Raw genomic sequence first — 23,104 nt, forward strand, 5'->3', positions numbered from 1 at the left:
TGAGGACGCTTTGCTAGGCGCTTTGCTAGGCGGCGAAGGCACGAAGCGATTTGGGAGGCGGCGAAGGCACACGGCGCTTTGCTAGGCGGCGAGGGCGAGAAGGCACGCAGCGCTTTCTGAGGCGGCGAGGCGGCCAAGGCACGCGCTGCTTTGCTAGGCGCCGAAGGCACGCAGCGCTTCCTTCGTTTGCGAGGCAGCGAAGAGATGGAGCGCTTTGCTTCTTGGCCAGGCAGCGAACAGGCGCCGTGCTTTGCTTTCTGCCACTCAGCGAATACACGCAGCGCTCTGCTTTTTGGCGAGGCAGTGAACAGATGCAGCGTTTAGTTTGCGAGGCGGCCAAGAGACGCGGCGCTTTGCATGCTGGCGAGGCGGCGAGCAGATCGAGTGCTTTGCTTGTTGGCGAGGCAGCGAAGAGATTCAGCAGTCTCCTTGTTTGTGACACAGCGACCATGCCCAGTGCTTGCTCTTTGTGCGAGGCAGCGAAGAGATGCAGCACTTTGCTTGTGCACCAGGTGGCGCAGTGGCATGGCGGATGACTTTTTCGCCTGGAGGCGAAGCGAGGCAGCACTTTGTTAGTTGGCGAGGCAGCGAAGAGACGCAGCAGGCTGCTTGTTTGTGAGACAGCCAACATGCACAGTGGTTAGCTATTGTGCGAGGCAGCGAATGAGGGCAGAGCAAATCGCTTTGTGCCTTCGCCGCCTCGCTGCCTAGCAAAGCGTCGTCTGCCTTGGGCGCCTAGCAAAGCTGCGCGTGCCGTCGCCGTCAAGCAAAGCGCCGTGTTCCTTGGGCGCCTAGCAAAGAAGTGCCTGCGTTGGGCGCCTCGCCGCATTGCAGCCTAGCAAAGCGCTGCGTGCCTTCGGCGGCTGGCAAAGCAGTGCGTGCCTTCGCCGCCTCACACACCGCGTTGTGCCTTCGGCGCCTGGCAAAGCAGCGCGTGCCTTCGCCGCCTGGCCTCCTAAGAAAGCGCTGCGTGCCTTCTCGCCCTCGCCGCCTAGCAAAGCGCCGTGTCCCTTCGCCGCCTCGCCGCCTAGCAAAGCTGCGCGTGCCGTCGCCGCCTACAAAGCGCCGTGTTCCTTCGGCGCCTAGCAAAGCAGCGCGTGCCTTCGCCGCCTAAGAAAGCGCTGCGTGCCTTTTCGCCCTCGCCGCCCAACAAAGCGCCCTGTCCCTTCACCGCCTCCCGAACCGCTTCGTCCCTTCGCCGCCTCGCCGCTTAGCAAACGCCGTGGGAGCGCCGAAGGGACACGGCGCTTTTGTAGGCGCCGAAGGCACGTGGCGCTTTGCTAAGCACCGAGGCAGCGAAGGCACGCAGCCATTTGATCGTGCTCGACGGGCTAGGGCGCCTTGCGAGGCGGCCAAGGCACGCAGCGCTTTGCCAGGCGCCCAGGGACGCAGCGCTCGGCGAGGGCACGCAGTGCTTTGCCAGGCGCCGAAGGCACTCAGCGCTTTGCCAGGCGCCGAAGGCACGCAGCGCTCTAGCAGGCGGCGAGGGCACACAGTGCTTTGCTAGGCGGCGAGCGGACGTGCAGCTTTGCTAGGCAGCCAAGGCTGAGGACGCTTTGCTAGGCGCTTTGCTAGGCGGCGAAGGCACGAAGCGATTTGGGAGGCGGCGAAGGCACACGGCGCTTTGCTAGGTGGCGAGGGCGAGAAGGCACGCAGCGCTTTCTGAGGCGGCGAGGCGGCCAAGGCACGCGCTGCTTTGCTAGGCGCCGAAGGCACGCAGCGCTTCCTTCGTTTGCGAGGCAGCGAAGAGATGGAGCGCTTTGCTTCTTGGCCAGGCAGCGAAGAGGCGCCGTGCTTTGCTTTCTGCCACTCAGCGAATACACGCAGCGCTCTGCTTTTTGGCGAGGCAGTGAACAGATGCAGCGTTTAGTTTGCGAGGCGGCCAAGAGACGCGGCGCTTTGCATGCTGGCGAGGCGGCGAGCAGATCGAGTGCTTTGCTTGTTGGCGAGGCAGCGAAGAGATTCAGCAGTCTCCTTGTTTGTGACACAGCGACCATGCCCAGTGCTTGCTCTTTGTGCGAGGCAGCGAAGAGATGCAGCACTTTGCTTGTGCACCAGGTGGCGCAGTGGCATGGCGGATGACTTTTTCGCCTGGAGGCGAAGCGAGGCAGCACTTTGTTAGTTGGCGAGGCAGCGAAGAGACGCAGCAGGCTGCTTGTTTGTGAGACAGCCAACATGCACAGTGGTTAGCTATTGTGCGAGGCAGCGAATGAGGGCAGAGCAAATCGCTTTGTGCCTTCGCCGCCTCGCTGCCTAGCAAAGCGTCGTCTGCCTTGGGCGCCTAGCAAAGCTGCGCGTGCCGTCGCCGTCAAGCAAAGCGCCGTGTTCCTTGGGCGCCTAGCAAAGAAGTGCCTGCGTTCGGCGCCTCGCCGCATTGCAGCCTAGCAAAGCGCTGCGTGCCTTCGGCGGCTGGCAAAGCAGTGCGTGCCTTCGCCGCCTCACACACCGCGTTGTGCCTTCGGCGCCTGGCAAAGCAGCGCGTGCCTTCGCCGCCTGGCCTCCTAAGAAAGCGCTGCGTGCCTTCTCGCCCTCGCCGCCTAGCAAAGCGCCGTGTCCCTTCGCCGCCTCGCCGCCTAGCAAAGCTCCGCGTGCCGTCGCTGCCTACAAAGCGCCGTGTTCCTTCGGCGCCTAGCAAAGCAGCGCGTGCCTTCGCCGCCTAAGAAAGCGCTGCGTGCCTTTTCGCCCTCGCCGCCCAACAAAGCGCCCTGTCCCTTCACCGCCTCCCGAACCGCTTCGTCCCTTCGCCGCCTCGCCGCTTAGCAAACGCCGTGGGAGCGCCGAAGGGACACGGCGCTTTTGTAGGCGCCGAAGGCACGTGGCGCTTTGCTAAGCACCGAGGCAGCGAAGGCACGCAGCCATTTGATCGTGCTCGACGGGCTAGGGCGCCTTGCGAGGCGGCCAAGGCACGCAGCGCTTTGCCAGGCGCCCAGGGACGCAGCGCTCGGCGAGGGCACGCAGTGCTTTGCCAGGCGCCGAAGGCACTCAGCGCTTTGCCAGGCGCCGAAGGCACGCAGCGCTCTAGCAGGCGGCGAGGGCACACAGTGCTTTGCTAGGCGGCGAGCGGACGTGCAGCTTTGCTAGGCAGCCAAGGCTGAGGACGCTTTGCTAGGCGCTTTGCTAGGCGGCGAAGGCACGAAGCGATTTGGGAGGCGGCGAAGGCACACGGCGCTTTGCTAGGTGGCGAGGGCGAGAAGGCACGCAGCGCTTTCTGAGGCGGCGAGGCGGCCAAGGCACGCGCTGCTTTGCTAGGCGCCGAAGGCACGCAGCGCTTCCTTCGTTTGCGAGGCAGCGAAGAGATGGAGCGCTTTGCTTCTTGGCCAGGCAGCGAACAGGCGCCGTGCTTTGCTTTCTGCCACTCAGCGAATACACGCAGCGCTCTGCTTTTTGGCGAGGCAGTGAACAGATGCAGCGTTTAGTTTGCGAGGCGGCCAAGAGACGCGGCGCTTTGCATGCTGGCGAGGCGGCGAGCAGATCGAGTGCTTTGCTTGTTGGCGAGGCAGCGAAGAGATTCAGCAGTCTCCTTGTTTGTGACACAGCGACCATGCCCAGTGCTTGCTCTTTGTGCGAGGCAGCGAAGAGATGCAGCACTTTGCTTGTGCACCAGGTGGCGCAGTGGCATGGCGGATGACTTTTTCGCCTGGAGGCGAAGCGAGGCAGCACTTTGTTAGTTGGCGAGGCAGCGAAGAGACGCAGCAGGCTGCTTGTTTGTGAGACAGCCAACATGCACAGTGGTTAGCTATTGTGCGAGGCAGCGAATGAGGGCAGAGCAAATCGCTTTGTGCCTTCGCCGCCTCGCTGCCTAGCAAAGCGTCGTCTGCCTTGGGCGCCTAGCAAAGCTGCGCGTGCCGTCGCCGTCAAGCAAAGCGCCGTGTTCCTTGGGCGCCTAGCAAAGAAGTGCCTGCGTTCGGCGCCTCGCCGCATTGCAGCCTAGCAAAGCGCTGCGTGCCTTCGGCGGCTGGCAAAGCAGTGCGTGCCTTCGCCGCCTCACACACCGCGTTGTGCCTTCGGCGCCTGGCAAAGCAGCGCGTGCCTTCGCCGCCTGGCCTCCTAAGAAAGCGCTGCGTGCCTTCTCGCCCTCGCCGCCTAGCAAAGCGCCGTGTCCCTTCGCCGCCTCGCCGCCTAGCAAAGCTCCGCGTGCCGTCGCCGCCTACAAAGCGCCGTGTTCCTTCGGCGCCTAGCAAAGCAGCGCGTGCCTTCGCCGCCTAAGAAAGCGCTGCGTGCCTTTTCGCCCTCGCCGCCCAACAAAGCGCCCTGTCCCTTCACCGCCTCCCGAACCGCTTCGTCCCTTCGCCGCCTCGCCGCTTAGCAAACGCCGTGGGAGCGCCGAAGGGACACGGCGCTTTTGTAGGCGCCGAAGGCACGTGGCGCTTTGCTAAGCACCGAGGCAGCGAAGGCACGCAGCCATTTGATCGTGCTCGACGGGCTAGGGCGCCTTGCTAGGCGGCGAGGCGGCGAAGGCACGCAGTGCTTTGCCAGGCGCCGAAGGCACTCAGCGCTTTGCCAGGCGCCGAAGGCACGCAGCGCTCTAGCAGGCGGCGAGGGCACACAGTGCTTTGCTAGGCGGCGAGCGGACGTGGAGCTTTGCTAGGCAGCCAAGGCTGAGGACGCTTTGCTAGGCGCTTTGCTAGGCGGCGAAGGCACGAAGCGATTTGGGAGGCGGCGAAGGCACACGGCGCTTTGCTAGGCGGCGAGGGCGAGAAGGCACGCAGCGCTTTCTGAGGCGGCGAGGCGGCCAAGGCACGCGCTGCTTTGCTCGGCGCCGAAGGCACGCAGCGCTTCCTTCGTTTGCGAGGCAGCGAAGAGATGGAGCGCTTTGCTTCTTGGCCAGGCAGCGAAGAGGCGCCGTGCTTTGCTTTCTGCCACTCAGCGAATACACGCAGCGCTCTGCTTTTTGGCGAGGCAGTGAACAGATGCAGCGTTTAGTTTGCGAGGCGGCCAAGAGACGCGGCGCTTTGCATGCTGGCGAGGCGGCGAGCAGATCGAGTGCTTTGCTTGTTGGCGAGGCAGCGAAGAGATGCAGCGGTTTGCTTGTTGGCGAGGCAGCGAAGAGATTCAGCAGTCTCCTTGTTTGTGACACAGCGACCATGCCCAGTGCTTGCTCTTTGTGCGAGGCAGCGAAGAGATGCAGCACTTTGCTTGTGCACCAGGTGGCGCAGTGGCATGGCGGATGACTTTTTCGCCTGGAGGCGAAGCGAGGCAGCACTTTGTTAGTTGGCGAGGCAGCGAAGAGACGCAGCAGGCTGCTTGTTTGTGAGACAGCCAACATGCACAGTGGTTAGCTATTGTGCGAGGCAGCGAATGAGGGCAGAGCAAATCGCTTTGTGCCTTCGCCGCCTCGCTGCCTAGCAAAGCGTCGTCTGCCTTGGGCGCCTAGCAAAGCTGCGCGTGCCGTCGCCGTCAAGCAAAGCGCCGTGTTCCTTGGGCGCCTAGCAAAGAAGTGCCTGCGTTGGGCGCCTCGCCGCATTGCAGCCTAGCAAAGCGCTGCGTGCCTTCGGCGGCTGGCAAAGCAGTGCGTGCCTTCGCCGCCTCACACACCGCGTTGTGCCTTCGGCGCCTGGCAAAGCAGCGCGTGCCTTCGCCGCCTGGCCTCCTAAGAAAGCGCTGCGTGCCTTCTCGCCCTCGCCGCCTAGCAAAGCGCCGTGTTCCTTCGGCGCCTAGCAAAGCAGCGCGTGCCTTCGCCGCCTAAGAAAGCGCTGCGTGCCTTTTCGCCCTCGCCGCCCAACAAAGCGCCCTGTCCCTTCACCGCCTCCCGAACCGCTTCGTCCCTTCGCCGCCTCGCCGCCTAGCAAAGCGCTGCTTGCCTTCGCCGCCTCACACACCGCTGCGTCCCTTCGCCGCCTCGCCGCTTAGCAAACGCCGTGGGAGCGCCGAAGGGACACGGCGCTTTTGTAGGCGCCGAAGGCACGTGGCGCTTTGCTAAGCACCGAGGCAGCGAAGGCACGCAGCCATTTGATCGTGCTCGACGGGCTAGGGCGCCTTGCGAGGCGGCCAAGGCACGCAGCGCTTTGCCAGGCGCCCAGGGACGCAGCGCTCGGCGAGGGCACGCAGTGCTTTGCCAGGCGCCGAAGGCACTCAGCGCTCTAGCAGGCGGCGAGGGCACACAGTGCTTTGCTAGGCGGCGAGCGGACGTGGAGCTTTGCTAGGCAGCCAAGGCTGAGGACGCTTTGCTAGGCGCTTTGCTAGGCGGCGAAGGCACGAAGCGATTTGGGAGGCGGCGAAGGCACACGGCGCTTTGCTAGGCGGCGAGGGCGAGAAGGCACGCAGCGCTTTCTGAGGCGGCGAGGCGGCCAAGGCACGCGCTGCTTTGCTCGGCGCCGAAGGCACGCAGCGCTTCCTTCGTTTGCGAGGCAGCGAAGAGATGGAGCGCTTTGCTTCTTGGCCAGGCAGCGAAGAGGCGCCGTGCTTTGCTTTCTGCCACTCAGCGAATACACGCAGCGCTCTGCTTTTTGGCGAGGCAGTGAACAGATGCAGCGTTTAGTTTGCGAGGCGGCCAAGAGACGCGGCGCTTTGCATGCTGGCGAGGCGGCGAGCAGATCGAGTGCTTTGCTTGTTGGCGAGGCAGCGAAGAGATTCAGCAGTCTCCTTGTTTGTGACACAGCGACCATGCCCAGTGCTTGCTCTTTGTGCGAGGCAGCGAAGAGATGCAGCACTTTGCTTGTGCACCAGGTGGCGCAGTGGCATGGCGGATGACTTTTTCGCCTGGAGGCGAAGCGAGGCAGCACTTTGTTAGTTGGCGAGGCAGCGAAGAGACGCAGCAGGCTGCTTGTTTGTGAGACAGCCAACATGCACAGTGGTTAGCTATTGTGCGAGGCAGCGAATGAGGGCAGAGCAAATCGCTTTGTGCCTTCGCCGCCTCGCTGCCTAGCAAAGCGTCGTCTGCCTTGGGCGCCTAGCAAAGCTGCGCGTGCCGTCGCCGTCAAGCAAAGCGCCGTGTTCCTTGGGCGCCTAGCAAAGAAGTGCCTGCGTTCGGCGCCTCGCCGCATTGCAGCCTAGCAAAGCGCTGCGTGCCTTCGGCGGCTGGCAAAGCAGTGCGTGCCTTCGCCGCCTCACACACCGCGTTGTGCCTTCGGCGCCTGGCAAAGCAGCGCGTGCCTTCGCCGCCTGGCCTCCTAAGAAAGCGCTGCGTGCCTTCTCGCCCTCGCCGCCTAGCAAAGCGCCGTGTCCCTTCGCCGCCTCGCCGCCTAGCAAAGCTCCGCGTGCCGTCGCCGCCTACAAAGCGCCCTGTTCCTTTGGCGCCTAGCAAAGCAGCGCGTGCCTTCGCCGCCTAAGAAAGCGCTGCGTGCCTTTTCGCCCTCGCCGCCCAACAAAGCGCCCTGTCCCTTCACCGCCTCCCAAACCGCTTCGTCCCTTCGCCGCCTCGCCGCTTAGCAAACGCCGTGGGAGCGCCGAAGGGACACGGCGCTTTTGTAGGCGCCGAAGGCACGTGGCGCTTTGCTAAGCACCGAGGCAGCGAAGGCACGCAGCCATTTGATCGTGCTCGACGGGCTAGGGCGCCTTGCTAGGCGGCGAGGCGGCGAAGGCACGCAGCGCTTTGCCAGGCGCCCAGGGACGCAGCGCTCGGCGAGGGCACGCAGTGCTTTGCCAGGCGCCGAAGGCACTCAGCGCTTTGCCAGGCGCCGAAGGCACGCAGCGCTCTAGCAGGCGGCGAGGGCACACAGTGCTTTGCTAGGCGGCGAGCGGACGTGGAGCTTTGCTAGGCAGCCAAGGCTGAGGACGCTTTGCTAGGCGCTTTGCTAGGCGGCGAAGGCACGAAGCGATTTGGGAGGCGGCGAAGGCACACGGCGCTTTGCTAGGCGGCGAGGGCGAGAAGGCACGCAGCGCTTTCTGAGGCGGCGAGGCGGCCAAGGCACGCGCTGCTTTGCTAGGCGCCGAAGGCACGCAGCGCTTCCTTCGTTTGCGAGGCAGCGAAGAGATGGAGCGCTTTGCTTCTTGGCCAGGCAGCGAACAGGCGCCGTGCTTTGCTTTCTGCCACTCAGCGAATACACGCAGCGCTCTGCTTTTTGGCGAGGCAGTGAACAGATGCAGCGTTTAGTTTGCGAGGCGGCCAAGAGACGCGGCGCTTTGCATGCTGGCGAGGCGGCGAGCAGATCGAGTGCTTTGCTTGTTGGCGAGGCAGCGAAGAGATTCAGCAGTCTCCTTGTTTGTGACACAGCGACCATGCCCAGTGCTTGCTCTTTGTGCGAGGCAGCGAAGAGATGCAGCACTTTGCTTGTGCACCAGGTGGCGCAGTGGCATGGCGGATGACTTTTTCGCCTGGAGGCGAAGCGAGGCAGCACTTTGTTAGTTGGCGAGGCAGCGAAGAGACGCAGCAGGCTGCTTGTTTGTGAGACAGCCAACATGCACAGTGGTTAGCTATTGTGCGAGGCAGCGAATGAGGGCAGAGCAAATCGCTTTGTGCCTTCGCCGCCTCGCTGCCTAGCAAAGCGTCGTCTGCCTTGGGCGCCTAGCAAAGCTGCGCGTGCCGTCGCCGTCAAGCAAAGCGCCGTGTTCCTTGGGCGCCTAGCAAAGAAGTGCCTGCGTTCGGCGCCTCGCCGCATTGCAGCCTAGCAAAGCGCTGCGTGCCTTCGGCGGCTGGCAAAGCAGTGCGTGCCTTCGCCGCCTCACACACCGCGTTGTGCCTTCGGCGCCTGGCAAAGCAGCGCGTGCCTTCGCCGCCTGGCCTCCTAAGAAAGCGCTGCGTGCCTTCTCGCCCTCGCCGCCTAGCAAAGCGCCGTGTTCCTTCGGCGCCTAGCAAAGCAGCGCGTGCCTTCGCCGCCTAAGAAAGCGCTGCGTGCCTTTTCGCCCTCGCCGCCCAACAAAGCGCCCTGTCCCTTCACCGCCTCCCGAACCGCTTCGTCCCTTCGCCGCCTCGCCGCCTAGCAAAGCGCTGCTTGCCTTCGCCACCTCACACACCGCTGCGTCCCTTCGCCGCCTCGCCGCTTAGCAAACGCCGTGGGAGCGCCGAAGGGACACGGCGCTTTTGTAGGCGCCGAAGGCACGTGGCGCTTTGCTAAGCACCGAGGCAGCGAAGGCACGCAGCCATTTGATCGTGCTCGACGGGCTAGGGCGCCTTGCTAGGCGGCGAGGCGGCGAAGGCACGCAGCGCTTTGCCAGGCGCCCAGGGACGCAGCGCTCGGCGAGGGCACGCAGTGCTTTGCCAGGCGCCGAAGGCACTCAGCGCTTTGCCAGGCGCCGAAGGCACGCAGCGCTCTAGCAGGCGGCGAGGGCACACAGTGCTTTGCTAGGCGGCGAGCGGACGTGGAGCTTTGCTAGGCAGCCAAGGCTGAGGACGCTTTGCTAGGCGCTTTGCTAGGCGGCGAAGGCACGAAGCGATTTGGGAGGCGGCGAAGGCACACGGCGCTTTGCTAGGCGGCGAGGGCGAGAAGGCACGCAGCGCTTTCTGAGGCGGCGAGGCGGCCAAGGCACGCGCTGCTTTGCTAGGCGCCGAAGGCACGCAGCGCTTCCTTCGTTTGCGAGGCAGCGAAGAGATGGAGCGCTTTGCTTCTTGGCCAGGCAGCGAAGAGGCGCCGTGCTTTGCTTTCTGCCACTCAGCGAATACACGCAGCGCTCTGCTTTTTGGCGAGGCAGTGAACAGATGCAGCGTTTAGTTTGCGAGGCGGCCAAGAGACGCGGCGCTTTGCATGCTGGCGAGGCGGCGAGCAGATCGAGTGCTTTGCTTGTTGGCGAGGCAGCGAAGAGATGCAGCGGTTTGCTTGTTGGCGAGGCAGCGAAGAGATTCAGCAGTCTCCTTGTTTGTGACACAGCGACCATGCCCAGTGCTTGCTCTTTGTGCGAGGCAGCGAAGAGATGCAGCACTTTGCTTGTGCACCAGGTGGCGCAGTGGCATGGCGGATGACTTTTTCGCCTGGAGGCGAAGCGAGGCAGCACTTTGTTAGTTGGCGAGGCAGCGAAGAGACGCAGCAGGCTGCTTGTTTGTGAGACAGCCAACATGCACAGTGGTTAGCTATTGTGCGAGGCAGCGAATGAGGGCAGAGCAAATCGCTTTGTGCGTTCGCCGCCTCGCTGCCTAGCAAAGCGTCGTCTGCCTTGGGCGCCTAGCAAAGCTGCGCGTGCCGTCGCCGTCAAGCAAAGCGCCGTGTTCCTTGGGCGCCTAGCAAAGAAGTGCCTGCGTTGGGCGCCTCGCCGCATTGCAGCCTAGCAAAGCGCTGCGTGCCTTCGGCGGCTGGCAAAGCAGTGCGTGCCTTCGCCGCCTCACACACCGCGTTGTGCCTTCGGCGCCTGGCAAAGCAGCGCGTGCCTTCGCCGCCTGGCCTCCTAAGAAAGCGCTGCGTGCCTTCTCGCCCTCGCCGCCTAGCAAAGCGCCGTGTCCCTTCGCCGCCTCGCCGCCTAGCAAAGCTCCGCGTGCCGTCGCCGCCTACAAAGCGCCGTGTTCCTTCGGCGCCTAGCAAAGCAGCGCGTGCCTTCGCCGCCTAAGAAAGCGCTGCGTGCCTTTTCGCCCTCGCCGCCCAACAAAGCGCCCTGTCCCTTCACCGCCTCCCGAACCGCTTCGTCCCTTCGCCGCCTCGCCGCTTAGCAAACGCCGTGGGAGCGCCGAAGGGACACGGCGCTTTTGTAGGCGCCGAAGGCACGTGGCGCTTTGCTAAGCACCGAGGCAGCGAAGGCACGCAGCCATTTGATCGTGCTCGACGGGCTAGGGCGCCTTGCTAGGCGGCGAGGCGGCGAAGGCACGCAGCGCTTTGCCAGGCGCCCAGGGACGCAGCGCTCGGCGAGGGCACGCAGTGCTTTGCCAGGCGCCGAAGGCACTCAGCGCTTTGCCAGGCGCCGAAGGCACGCAGCGCTCTAGCAGGCGGCGAGGGCACACAGTGCTTTGCTAGGCGGCGAGCGGACGTGGAGCTTTGCTAGGCAGCCAAGGCTGAGGACGCTTTGCTAGGCGCTTTGCTAGGCGGCGAAGGCACGAAGCGATTTGGGAGGCGGCGAAGGCACACGGCGCTTTGCTAGGCGGCGAGGGCGAGAAGGCACGCAGCGCTTTCTGAGGCGGCGAGGCGGCCAAGGCACGCGCTGCTTTGCTAGGCGCCGAAGGCACGCAGCGCTTCCTTCGTTTGCGAGGCAGCGAAGAGATGGAGCGCTTTGCTTCTTGGCCAGGCAGCGAACAGGCGCCGTGCTTTGCTTTCTGCCACTCAGCGAATACACGCAGCGCTCTGCTTTTTGGCGAGGCAGTGAACAGATGCAGCGTTTAGTTTGCGAGGCGGCCAAGAGACGCGGCGCTTTGCATGCTGGCGAGGCGGCGAGCAGATCGAGTGCTTTGCTTGTTGGCGAGGCAGCGAAGAGATTCAGCAGTCTCCTTGTTTGTGACACAGCGACCATGCCCAGTGCTTGCTCTTTGTGCGAGGCAGCGAAGAGATGCAGCACTTTGCTTGTGCACCAGGTGGCGCAGTGGCATGGCGGATGACTTTTTCGCCTGGAGGCGAAGCGAGGCAGCACTTTGTTAGTTGGCGAGGCAGCGAAGAGACGCAGCAGGCTGCTTGTTTGTGAGACAGCCAACATGCACAGTGGTTAGCTATTGTGCGAGGCAGCGAATGAGGGCAGAGCAAATCGCTTTGTGCCTTCGCCGCCTCGCTGCCTAGCAAAGCGTCGTCTGCCTTGGGCGCCTAGCAAAGCTGCGCGTGCCGTCGCCGTCAAGCAAAGCGCCGTGTTCCTTGGGCGCCTAGCAAAGAAGTGCCTGCGTTGGGCGCCTCGCCGCATTGCAGCCTAGCAAAGCGCTGCGTGCCTTCGGCGGCTGGCAAAGCAGTGCGTGCCTTCGCCGCCTCACACACCGCGTTGTGCCTTCGGCGCCTGGCAAAGCAGCGCGTGCCTTCGCCGCCTGGCCTCCTAAGAAAGCGCTGCGTGCCTTCTCGCCCTCGCCGCCTAGCAAAGCGCCGTGTCCCTTCGCCACCTCGCCGCCTAGCAAAGCTCCGCGTGCCGTCGCCGCCTACAAAGCGCCGTGTTCCTTCGGCGCCTAGCAAAGCAGCGCGTGCCTTCGCCGCCTAAGAAAGCGCTGCGTGCCTTTTCGCCCTCGCCGCCCAACAAAGCGCCCTGTCCCTTCACCGCCTCCCGAACCGCTTCGTCCCTTCGCCGCCTCGCCGCCTAGCAAAGCGCTGCTTGCCTTCGCCGCCTCACACACCGCTGCGTCCCTTCGCCGCCTCGCCGCTTAGCAAACGCCGTGGGAGCGCCGAAGGGACACGGCGCTTTTGTAGGCGCCGAAGGCACGTGGCGCTTTGCTAAGCACCGAGGCAGCGAAGGCACGCAGCCATTTGATCGTGCTCGACGGGCTAGGGCGCCTTGCGAGGCGGCCAAGGCACGCAGCGCTTTGCCAGGCGCCCAGGGACGCAGCGCTCGGCGAGGGCACGCAGTGCTTTGCCAGGCGCCGAAGGCACTCAGCGCTCTAGCAGGCGGCGAGGGCACACAGTGCTTTGCTAGGCGGCGAGCGGACGTGGAGCTTTGCTAGGCAGCCAAGGCTGAGGACGCTTTGCTAGGCGCTTTGCTAGGCGGCGAAGGCACGAAGCGATTTGGGAGGCGGCGAAGGCACACGGCGCTTTGCTAGGCGGCGAGGGCGAGAAGGCACGCAGCGCTTTCTGAGGCGGCGAGGCGGCCAAGGCACGCGCTGCTTTGCTCGGCGCCGAAGGCACGCAGCGCTTCCTTCGTTTGCGAGGCAGCGAAGAGATGGAGCGCTTTGCTTCTTGGCCAGGCAGCGAAGAGGCGCCGTGCTTTGCTTTCTGCCACTCAGCGAATACACGCAGCGCTCTGCTTTTTGGCGAGGCAGTGAACAGATGCAGCGTTTAGTTTGCGAGGCGGCCAAGAGACGCGGCGCTTTGCATGCTGGCGAGGCGGCGAGCAGATCGAGTGCTTTGCTTGTTGGCGAGGCAGCGAAGAGATTCAGCAGTCTCCTTGTTTGTGACACAGCGACCATGCCCAGTGCTTGCTCTTTGTGCGAGGCAGCGAAGAGATGCAGCACTTTGCTTGTGCACCAGGTGGCGCAGTGGCATGGCGGATGACTTTTTCGCCTGGAGGCGAAGCGAGGCAGCACTTTGTTAGTTGGCGAGGCAGCGAAGAGACGCAGCAGGCTGCTTGTTTGTGAGACAGCCAACATGCACAGTGGTTAGCTATTGTGCGAGGCAGCGAATGAGGGCAGAGCAAATCGCTTTGTGCCTTCGCCGCCTCGCTGCCTAGCAAAGCGTCGTCTGCCTTGGGCGCCTAGCAAAGCTGCGCGTGCCGTCGCCGTCAAGCAAAGCGCCGTGTTCCTTGGGCGCCTAGCAAAGAAGTGCCTGCGTTCGGCGCCTCGCCGCATTGCAGCCTAGCAAAGCGCTGCGTGCCTTCGGCGGCTGGCAAAGCAGTGCGTGCCTTCGCCGCCTCACACACCGCGTTGTGCCTTCGGCGCCTGGCAAAGCAGCGCGTGCCTTCGCCGCCTGGCCTCCTAAGAAAGCGCTGCGTGCCTTCTCGCCCTCGCCGCCTAGCAAAGCGCCGTGTCCCTTCGCCGCCTCGCCGCCTAGCAAAGCTCCGCGTGCCGTCGCCGCCTACAAAGCGCCCTGTTCCTTTGGCGCCTAGCAAAGCAGCGCGTGCCTTCGCCGCCTAAGAAAGCGCTGCGTGCCTTTTCGCCCTCGCCGCCCAACAAAGCGCCCTGTCCCTTCACCGCCTCCCAAACCGCTTCGTCCCTTCGCCGCCTCGCCGCTTAGCAAACGCCGTGGGAGCGCCGAAGGGACACGGCGCTTTTGTAGGCGCCGAAGGCACGTGGCGCTTTGCTAAGCACCGAGGCAGCGAAGGCACGCAGCCATTTGATCGTGCTCGACGGGCTAGGGCGCCTTGCTAGGCGGCGAGGCGGCGAAGGCACGCAGCGCTTTGCCAGGCGCCCAGGGACGCAGCGCTCGGCGAGGGCACGCAGTGCTTTGCCAGGCGCCGAAGGCACTCAGCGCTTTGCCAGGCGCCGAAGGCACGCAGCGCTCTAGCAGGCGGCGAGGGCACACAGTGCTTTGCTAGGCGGCGAGCGGACGTGGAGCTTTGCTAGGCAGCCAAGGCTGAGGACGCTTTGCTAGGCGCTTTGCTAGGCGGCGAAGGCACGAAGCGATTTGGGAGGCGGCGAAGGCACACGGCGCTTTGCTAGGCGGCGAGGGCGAGAAGGCACGCAGCGCTTTCTGAGGCGGCGAGGCGGCCAAGGCACGCGCTGCTTTGCTAGGCGCCGAAGGCACGCAGCGCTTCCTTCGTTTGCGAGGCAGCGAAGAGATGGAGCGCTTTGCTTCTTGGCCAGGCAGCGAACAGGCGCCGTGCTTTGCTTTCTGCCACTCAGCGAATACACGCAGCGCTCTGCTTTTTGGCGAGGCAGTGAACAGATGCAGCGTTTAGTTTGCGAGGCGGCCAAGAGACGCGGCGCTTTGCATGCTGGCGAGGCGGCGAGCAGATCGAGTGCTTTGCTTGTTGGCGAGGCAGCGAAGAGATTCAGCAGTCTCCTTGTTTGTGACACAGCGACCATGCCCAGTGCTTGCTCTTTGTGCGAGGCAGCGAAGAGATGCAGCACTTTGCTTGTGCACCAGGTGGCGCAGTGGCATGGCGGATGACTTTTTCGCCTGGAGGCGAAGCGAGGCAGCACTTTGTTAGTTGGCGAGGCAGCGAAGAGACGCAGCAGGCTGCTTGTTTGTGAGACAGCCAACATGCACAGTGGTTAGCTATTGTGCGAGGCAGCGAATGAGGGCAGAGCAAATCGCTTTGTGCCTTCGCCGCCTCGCTGCCTAGCAAAGCGTCGTCTGCCTTGGGCGCCTAGCAAAGCTGCGCGTGCCGTCGCCGTCAAGCAAAGCGCCGTGTTCCTTGGGCGCCTAGCAAAGAAGTGCCTGCGTTCGGCGCCTCGCCGCATTGCAGCCTAGCAAAGCGCTGCGTGCCTTCGGCGGCTGGCAAAGCAGTGCGTGCCTTCGCCGCCTCACACACCGCGTTGTGCCTTCGGCGCCTGGCAAAGCAGCGCGTGCCTTCGCCGCCTGGCCTCCTAAGAAAGCGCTGCGTGCCTTCTCGCCCTCGCCGCCTAGCAAAGCGCCGTGTTCCTTCGGCGCCTAGCAAAGCAGCGCGTGCCTTCGCCGCCTAAGAAAGCGCTGCGTGCCTTTTCGCCCTCGCCGCCCAACAAAGCGCCCTGTCCCTTCACCGCCTCCCGAACCGCTTCGTCCCTTCGCCGCCTCGCCGCCTAGCAAAGCGCTGCTTGCCTTCGCCACCTCACACACCGCTGCGTCCCTTCGCCGCCTCGCCGCTTAGCAAACGCCGTGGGAGCGCCGAAGGGACACGGCGCTTTTGTAGGCGCCGAAGGCACGTGGCGCTTTGCTAAGCACCGAGGCAGCGAAGGCACGCAGCCATTTGATCGTGCTCGACGGGCTAGGGCGCCTTGCTAGGCGGCGAGGCGGCGAAGGCACGCAGCGCTTTGCCAGGCGCCCAGGGACGCAGCGCTCGGCGAGGGCACGCAGTGCTTTGCCAGGCGCCGAAGGCACTCAGCGCTTTGCCAGGCGCCGAAGGCACGCAGCGCTCTAGCAGGCGGCGAGGGCACACAGTGCTTTGCTAGGCGGCGAGCGGACGTGGAGCTTTGCTAGGCAGCCAAGGCTGAGGACGCTTTGCTAGGCGCTTTGCTAGGCGGCGAAGGCACGAAGCGATTTGGGAGGCGGCGAAGGCACACGGCGCTTTGCTAGGCGGCGAGGGCGAGAAGGCACGCAGCGCTTTCTGAGGCGGCGAGGCGGCCAAGGCACGCGCTGCTTTGCTAGGCGCCGAAGGCACGCAGCGCTTCCTTCGTTTGCGAGGCAGCGAAGAGATGGAGCGCTTTGCTTCTTGGCCAGGCAGCGAAGAGGCGCCGTGCTTTGCTTTCTGCCACTCAGCGAATACACGCAGCGCTCTGCTTTTTGGCGAGGCAGTGAACAGATGCAGCGTTTAGTTTGCGAGGCGGCCAAGAGACGCGGCGCTTTGCATGCTGGCGAGGCGGCGAGCAGATCGAGTGCTTTGCTTGTTGGCGAGGCAGCGAAGAGATGCAGCGGTTTGCTTGTTGGCGAGGCAGCGAAGAGATTCAGCAGTCTCCTTGTTTGTGACACAGCGACCATGCCCAGTGCTTGCTCTTTGTGCGAGGCAGCGAAGAGATGCAGCACTTTGCTTGTGCACCAGGTGGCGCAGTGGCATGGCGGATGACTTTTTCGCCTGGAGGCGAAGCGAGGCAGCACTTTGTTAGTTGGCGAGGCAGCGAAGAGACGCAGCAGGCTGCTTGTTTGTGAGACAGCCAACATGCACAGTGGTTAGCTATTGTGCGAGGCAGCGAATGAGGGCAGAGCAAATCGCTTTGTGCGTTCGCCGCCTCGCTGCCTAGCAAAGCGTCGTCTGCCTTGGGCGCCTAGCAAAGCTGCGCGTGCCGTCGCCGTCAAGCAAAGCGCCGTGTTCCTTGGGCGCCTAGCAAAGAAGTGCCTGCGTTGGGCGCCTCGCCGCATTGCAGCCTAGCAAAGCGCTGCGTGCCTTCGGCGGCTGGCAAAGCAGTGCGTGCCTTCGCCGCCTCACACACCGCGTTGTGCCTTCGGCGCCTGGCAAAGCAGCGCGTGCCTTCGCCGCCTGGCCTCCTAAGAAAGCGCTGCGTGCCTTCTCGCCCTCGCCGCCTAGCAAAGCGCCGTGTCCCTTCGCCGCCTCGCCGCCTAGCAAAGCTCCGCGTGCCGTCGCCGCCTACAAAGCGCCGTGTTCCTTCGGCGCCTAGCAAAGCAGCGCGTGCCTTCGCCGCCTAAGAAAGCGCTGCGTGCCTTTTCGCCCTCGCCGCCCAACAAAGCGCCCTGTCCCTTCACCGCCTCCCGAACCGCTTCGTCCCTTCGCCGCCTCGCCGCTTAGCAAACGCCGTGGGAGCGCCGAAGGGACACGGCGCTTTTGTAGGCGCCGAAGGCACGTGGCGCTTTGCTAAGCACCGAGGCAGCGAAGGCACGCAGCCATTTGATCGTGCTCGACGGGCTAGGGCGCCTTGCTAGGCGGCGAGGCGGCGAAGGCACGCAGCGCTTTGCCAGGCGCCCAGGGACGCAGCGCTCGGCGAGGGCACGCAGTGCTTTGCCAGGCGCCGAAGGCACTCAGCGCTTTGCCAGGCGCCGAAGGCACGCAGCGCTCTAGCAGGCGGCGAGGGCACACAGTGCTTTGCTAGGCGGCGAGCGGACGTGGAGCTTTGCTAGGCAGCCAAGGCTGAGGACGCTTTGCTAGGCGCTTTGCTAGGCGGCGAAGGCACGAAGCGATTTGGGAGGCGGCGAAGGCACACGGCGCTTTGCTAGGCGGCGAGGGCGAGAAGGCACGCAGCGCTTTCTGAGGCGGCGAGGCGGCCAAGGCACGCGCTGCTTTGCTAGGCGCCGAAGGCACGCAGCGCTTCCTTCGTTTGCGAGGCAGCGAAGAGATGGAGCGCTTTGCTTCTTGGCCAGGCAGCGAACAGGCGCCGTGCTTTGCTTTCTGCCACTCAGCGAATACACGCAGCGCTCTGCTTTTTGGCGAGGCAGTGAACAGATGCAGCGTTTAGTTTGCGAGGCGGCCAAGAGACGCGGCGCTTTGCATGCTGGCGAGGCGGCGAGCAGATCGAGTGCTTTGCTTGTTGGCGAGGCAGCGAAGAGATTCAGCAGTCTCCTTGTTTGTGACACAGCGACCATGCCCAGTGCTTGCTCTTTGTGCGAGGCAGCGAAGAGATGCAGCACTTTGCTTGTGCACCAGGTGGCGCAGTGGCATGGCGGATGACTTTTTCGCCTGGAGGCGAAGCGAGGCAGCACTTTGTTAGTTGGCGAGGCAGCGAAGAGACGCAGCAGGCTGCTTGTTTGTGAGACAGCCAACATGCACAGTGGTTAGCTATTGTGCGAGGCAGCGAATGAGGGCAGAGCAAATCGCTTTGTGCCTTCGCCGCCTCGCTGCCTAGCAAAGCGTCGTCTGCCTTGGGCGCCTAGCAAAGCTGCGCGTGCCGTCGCCGTCAAGCAAAGCGCCGTGTTCCTTGGGCGCCTAGCAAAGAAGTGCCTGCGTTGGGCGCCTCGCCGCATTGCAGCCTAGCAAAGCGCTGCGTGCCTTCGGCGGCTGGCAAAGCAGTGCGTGCCTTCGCCGCCTCACACACCGCGTTGTGCCTTCGGCGCCTGGCAAAGCAGCGCGTGCCTTCGCCGCCTGGCCTCCTAAGAAAGCGCTGCGTGCCTTCTCGCCCTCGCCGCCTAGCAAAGCGCCGTGTCCCTTCGCCACCTCGCCGCCTAGCAAAGCTCCGCGTGCCGTCGCCGCCTACAAAGCGCCGTGTTCCTTCGGCGCCTAGCAAAGCAGCGCGTGCCTTCGCCGCCTAAGAAAGCGCTGCGTGCCTTTTCGCCCTCGCCGCCCAACAAAGCGCCCTGTCCCTTCACCGCCTCCCGAACCGCTTCGTCCCTTCGCCGCCTCGCCGCTTAGCAAACGCCGTGGGAGCGCCGAAGGGACACGGCGCTTTTGTAGGCGCCGAAGGCACGTGGCGCTTTGCTAAGCACCGAGGCAGCGAAGGCACGCAGCCATTTGATCGTGCTCGACGGGCTAGGGCGCCTTGCGAGGCGGCGAAGGCACGCAGCGCTTTGCCAGGCGCCCAGGGACGCAGCGCTCGGCGAGGGCACGCAGTGCTTTGCCAGGCGCCGAAGGCACTCAGCGCTTTGCCAGGCGCCGAAGGCACGCAGCGCTCTAGCAGGCGGCGAGGGCACACAGTGCTTTGCTAGGCGGCGAGCGGACGTGGAGCTTTGCTAGGCAGCCAAGGCTGAGGACGCTTTGCTAGGCGCTTTGCTAGGCGGCGAAGGCACGAAGCGATTTGGGAGGCGGCGAAGGCACACGGCGCTTTGCTAGGCGGCGAGGGCGAGAAGGCACGCAGCGCTTTCTGAGGCGGCGAGGCGGCCAAGGCACGCGCTGCTTTGCTAGGCGCCGAAGGCACGCAGCGCTTCCTTCGTTTGCGAGGCAGCGAAGAGATGGAGCGCTTTGCTTCTTGGCCAGGCAGCGAAGAGGCGCCGTGCTTTGCTTTCTGCCACTCAGCGAATACACGCAGCGCTCTGCTTTTTGGCGAGGCAGTGAACAGATGCAGCGTTTAGTTTGCGAGGCGGCCAAGAGACGCGGCGCTTTGCATGCTGGCGAGGCGGCGAGCAGATCGAGTGCTTTGCTTGTTGGCGAGGCAGCGAAGAGATTCAGCAGTCTCCTTGTTTGTGACACAGCGACCATGCCCAGTGCTTGCTCTTTGTGCGAGGCAGCGAAGAGATGCAGCACTTTGCTTGTGCACCAGGTGGCGCAGTGGCATGGCGGATGACTTTTTCGCCTGGAGGCGAAGCGAGGCAGCACTTTGTTAGTTGGCGAGGCAGCGAAGAGACGCAGCAGGCTGCTTGTTTGTGAGACAGCCAACATGCACAGTGGTTAGCTATTGTGCGAGGCAGCGAATGAGGGCAGAGCAAATCGCTTTGTGCCTTCGCCGCCTCGCTGCCTAGCAAAGCGTCGTCTGCCTTGGGCGCCTAGCAAAGCTGCGCGTGCCGTCGCCGTCAAGCAAAGCGCCGTGTTCCTTGGGCGCCTAGCAAAGAAGTGCCTGCGTTCGGCGCCTCGCCGCATTGCAGCCTAGCAAAGCGCTGCGTGCCTTCGGCGGCTGGCAAAGCAGTGCGTGCCTTCGCCGCCTCACACACCGCGTTGTGCCTTCGGCGCCTGGCAAAGCAGCGCGTGCCTTCGCCGCCTGGCCTCCTAAGAAAGCGCTGCGTGCCTTCTCGCCCTCGCCGCCTAGCAAAGCGCCGTGTTCCTTCGGCGCCTAGCAAAGCAGCGCGTGCCTTCGCCGCCTAAGAAAGCGCTGCGTGCCTTTTCGCCCTCGCCGCCCAACAAAGCGCCCTGTCCCTTCACCGCCTCCCGAACCGCTTCGTCCCTTCGCCGCCTCGCCGCCTAGCAAAGCGCTGCTTGCCTTCGCCGCCTCACACACCGCTGCGTCCCTTCGCCGCCTCGCCGCTTAGCAAACGCCGTGGGAGCGCCGAAGGGACACGGCGCTTTTGTAGGCGCCGAAGGCACGTGGCGCTTTGCTAAGCACCGAGGCAGCGAAGGCACGCAGCCATTTGATCGTGCTCGACGGGCTAGGGCGCCTTGCGAGGCGGCCAAGGCACGCAGCGCTTTGCCAGGCGCCCAGGGACGCAGCGCTCGGCGAGGGCACGCAGTGCTTTGCCAGGCGCCGAAGGCACTCAGCGCTTTGCCAGGCGCCGAAGGCACGCAGCGCTCTAGCAGGCGGCGAGGGCACACAGTGCTTTGCTAGGCGGCGAGCGGACGTGGAGCTTTGCTAGGCAGCGAAGGCTGAGGACGCTTTGCTAGGCGCTTTGCTAGGCGGCGAAGGCACGAAGCGATTTGGGAGGCGGCGAAGGCACACGGCGCTTTGCTAGGCGGCGAGGGCGAGAAGGCACGCAGCGCTTTCTGAGGCGGCGAGGCGGCCAAGGCACGCGCTGCTTTGCTCGGCGCCGAAGGCACGCAGCGCTTCCTTCGTTTGCGAGGCAGCGAAGAGATGGAGCGCTTTGCTTCTTGGCCAGGCAGCGAAGAGGCGCCGTGCTTTGCTTTCTGCCACTCAGCGAATACACGCAGCGCTCTGCTTTTTGGCGAGGCAGTGAACAGATGCAGCGTTTAGTTTGCGAGGCGGCCAAGAGACGCGGCGCTTTGCATGCTGGCGAGGCGGCGAGCAGATCGAGTGCTTTGCTTGTTGGCGAGGCAGCGAAGAGATGCAGCGGTTTGCTTGTTGGCGAGGCAGCGAAGAGATTCAGCAGTCTCCTTGTTTGTGACACAGCGACCATGCACAGTGCTTGCTCTTTGTGCGAGGCAGCGAAGAGATGCAGCACTTTGCTTGTGCACCAGGTGGCGCAGTGGCATGGCGGATGACTTTTTCGCCTGGAGGCGAAGCGAGGCAGCACTTTGTTAGCTGGCGAGGCAGCGAAGAGACGCAGCAGGCTGCTTGTTTGTGAGACAGCCAACATGCACAGTGGTTAGCTATTGTGCGAGGCAGCGAATGAGGGCAGAGCAAATCGCTTTGTGCCTTCGCCGCCTCGCTGCCTAGCAAAGCGTCGTCTGCCTTGGGCGCCTAGCAAAGCTGCGCGTGCCGTCGCCGTCAAGCAAAGCGCCGTGTTCCTTGGGCGCCTAGCAAAGAAGTGCCTGCGTTCGGCGCCTCGCCGCATTGCAGCCTAGCAAAGCGCTGCGTGCCTTCGGCGGCTGGCAAAGCAGTGCGTGCCTTCGCCGCCTCACACACCGCGTTGTGCCTTCGGCGCCTGGCAAAGCAGCGCGTGCCTTCGCCGCCTGGCCTCCTAAGAAAGCGCTGCGTGCCTTCTCGCCCTCGCCGCCTAGCAAAGCGCCGTGTCCCTTCGCCGCCTCGCCGCCTAGCAAAGCTCCGCGTGCCGTCGCCGCCTACAAAGCGCCGTGTTCCTTCGGCGCCTAGCAAAGCAGCGCGTGCCTTCGCCGCCTAAGAAAGCGCTGCGTGCCTTTTCGCCCTCGCCGCCCAACAAAGCGCCCTGTCCCTTCACCGCCTCCCGAACCGCTTCGTCCCTTCGCCGCCTCGCCGCTTAGCAAACGCCGTGGGAGCGCCGAAGGGACACGGCGCTTTTGTAGGCGCCGAAGGCACGTGGCGCTTTGCTAAGCACCGAGGCAGCGAAGGCACGCAGCCATTTGATCGTGCTCGACGGGCTAGGGCGCCTTGCGAGGCGGCCAAGGCACGCAGCGCTTTGCCAGGCGCCCAGGGACGCAGCGCTCGGCGAGGGCACGCAGTGCTTTGCCAGGCGCCGAAGGCACTCAGCGCTTTGCCAGGCGCCGAAGGCACGCAGCGCTCTAGCAGGCGGCGAGGGCACACAGTGCTTTGCTAGGCGGCGAGCGGACGTGCAGCTTTGCTAGGCAGCCAAGGCTGAGGACGCTTTGCTAGGCGCTTTGCTAGGCAGCGAAGGCACGAAGCGATTTGGGAGGCGGCGAAGGCACATGGCGCTTTGCTAGGTGGCGAGGGCGAGAAGGCACGCAGCGCTTTCTGAGGCGGCGAGGCGGCCAAGGCACGCGCTGCTTTGCTAGGCGCCGAAGGCACGCAGCGCTTCCTTCGTTTGCGAGGCAGCGAAGAGATGGAGCGCTTTGCTTCTTGGCCAGGCAGCGAACAGGCGCCGTGCTTTGCTTTCTGCCACTCAGCGAATACACGCAGCGCTCTGCTTTTTGGCGAGGCAGTGAACAGATGCAGCGTTTAGTTTGCGAGGCGGCCAAGAGACGCGGCGCTTTGCATGCTGGCGAGGCGGCGAGCAGATCGAGTGCTTTGCTTGTTGGCGAGGCAGCGAAGAGATTCAGCAGTCTCCTTGTTTGTGACACAGCGACCATGCCCAGTGCTTGCTCTTTGTGCGAGGCAGCGAAGAGATGCAGCACTTTGCTTGTGCACCAGGTGGCGCAGTGGCATGGCGGATGACTTTTTCGCCTGGAGGCGAAGCGAGGCAGCACTTTGTTAGTTGGCGAGGCAGCGAAGAGACGCAGCAGGCTGCTTGTTTGTGAGACAGCCAACATGCACAGTGGTTAGCTATTGTGCGAGGCAGCGAATGAGGGCAGAGCAAATCGCTTTGTGCCTTCGCCGCCTCGCTGCCTAGCAAAGCGTCGTCTGCCTTGGGCGCCTAGCAAAGCTGCGCGTGCCGTCGCCGTCAAGCAAAGCGCCGTGTTCCTTGGGCGCCTAGCAAAGAAGTGCCTGCGTTCGGCGCCTCGCCGCATTGCAGCCTAGCAAAGCGCTGCGTGCCTTCGGCGGCTGGCAAAGCAGTGCGTGCCTTCGCCGCCTCACACACCGCGTTGTGCCTTCGGCGCCTGGCAAAGCAGCGCGTGCCTTCGCCGCCTGGCCTCCTAAGAAAGCGCTGCGTGCCTTCTCGCCCTCGCCGCCTAGCAAAGCGCCGTGTTCCTTCGGCGCCTAGCAAAGCAGCGCGTGCCTTCGCCGCCTAAGAAAGCGCTGCGTGCCTTTTCGCCCTCGCCGCCCAACAAAGCGCCCTGTCCCTTCACCGCCTCCCGAACCGCTTCGTCCCTTCGCCGCCTCGCCGCCTAGCAAAGCGCTGCTTGCCTTCGCCGCCTCACACACCGCTGCGTCCCTTCGCCGCCTCGCCGCTTAGCAAACGCCGTGGGAGCGCCGAAGGGACACGGCGCTTTTGTAGGCGCCGAAGGCACGTGGCGCTTTGCTAAGCACCGAGGC

The sequence above is a fragment of the Apteryx mantelli genome, chromosome 10 (genome assembly GCF_036417845.1).
Source record: "Apteryx mantelli isolate bAptMan1 chromosome 10, bAptMan1.hap1, whole genome shotgun sequence".
Taxonomy (NCBI): domain Eukaryota; kingdom Metazoa; phylum Chordata; class Aves; order Apterygiformes; family Apterygidae; genus Apteryx; species Apteryx mantelli.